Below are 1728 nucleotides of genomic sequence, written 5' to 3'. Positions count from 1 at the left end.
TGGGCATTTTTATCTAGTAACTTTAGTCAGTGAATAAACATTTATTAAGCACCTCCAGACTAGCCTCTCTGGTGTGAGGGCTTGCTGAGCCTTTTTCAAGCTGCTCATCCACCATTGGGATCCATCTGTCACCCACCTCTCACCTGTGACTCCAAGAAGCTGTAGAATGCAAGGTAGCCACAACCTGGTAAGCCATCTCAGGGCTAGACCAGGGTCAGGGTAACTGACAGGCCTCAGACTGCTGGTGAGTTGGGAGGGGGGTGTCTACCCCAATCGCATGAAAGCTTCTCTTAGTGGAATGAGTAGGCAAGAACTATTTGTCCCGAAGGCTATGAAGGTGAAACTCTTAGAGCTTGGTCAGACTTCAAAGAATCCAGGGCCATCCACTGAATTCTGAACCATCAGCAGTCATCCTGACTTTTGTCTTGCCACTGGACTTTGATGACTGGAAGAGAGAGTGAGGCTGATGACTTTGTGAGACTGCCTCACTTAAATCTTCAACCTCAAGACATCACCAGGGGTGTCATTGATCCTTTTCAAAAATGAAAGACAAACTGTGCCAAGCACCATGCTAAGCTCAGGGTAGTATATAAAGACAAATGACAGCTTTTGCTCTCAAGGGGCTCATGGTCTAATATGGGGGTGGGGGAGAGACAAGCAAACAACTGTGTCCAAATGAGCTATACACAGAATAAAATGGAGAAAATCAACAGAGAGAAGGCACTTGAACAAAAAGAGGTTGAGAAAGGTTTCATATATAAGGTGGGATTTTAGTTGGAAGGAAACCAGAGGCAGAGATGAGGAAGGATAACATTCTAAGGATGGGAAACAGTCTGTACAAATGCTTAGAGTGGAGGGATCTAGCAAGGAGAGCCAATATCAATGGATGGATGGAAGCATACCCTTCCCACATTGGAACGTTCTCTATCTCAGTCTCAATATATTGCAGGTTGGGATAAGAAATAAAATGGAAATTTTTTAGGAATCTTGTGGAAGTTGCAGATGACATGCTAAGGACAGCAGATGATAGAGAAAACATTTAGAAACTCAGAAATGCATAAAATATATGTATATTATTGTTTAATATCAACACATTTTATCTTTTAATACCATAATAATTCAGACTTCTTCTCTGGTAAGAAGGAAAGGCCAAAAGATTTTACATGGATTTTCCAGATCAACACCCTTGATGTGGAAGTAATAACTGTACATAATGGGAAAGGGCAGGGGGGGGGGTAAGGTGTGAGAAGACTGGAAAAGTGGGGTGGGGGGACAGGTATAACACCAATGCGATATTCATAGTGCCCACAGAGGCTATGAATATTCTGGTGTAGTCATGAATAACAAAAAATAACAGGCTCTCCACATGGAGGACAGAACCAAAGCATTTATTCAAATACCAGAAAACTGAGTACCCAAACCAGAAAGTCAAAGTCATTACAGTAACCATAAAGTTGGTACACAGAGTCAATGCAGCAAACACCCACATTCCCAAGCCTTCAAAACAAAACAGGATCCCTCAAGCAAGGATCCTCCTCTCTTACTCACTCCCTCAAGCAAGGATCCTCCTTTCCTTACAGTAGCTCCCAGAAGTTCTCAGTTCAGTTCTCATTCCCAGCAGCTGTGTCTCACTCTCAGAAGTTCTGGCTCCCAGCAGTTCTCAATACTTAGCAGTTCTCTGAAGTTCTCAGAATCCGAGCTGTTTTCTCTCTCCTCTCTCTCTCTCTC

Source organism: Petaurus breviceps, unplaced genomic scaffold (genome assembly GCF_028583685.1).
Source record: "Petaurus breviceps papuanus isolate PSGF00001 unplaced genomic scaffold, PetGlider_PUasm1.0 207, whole genome shotgun sequence".
NCBI lineage: Eukaryota > Metazoa > Chordata > Mammalia > Diprotodontia > Petauridae > Petaurus > Petaurus breviceps.
The sequence above is the reverse complement of the archived record's forward strand: the minus strand, read 5'-3'. Positions refer to the sequence as shown.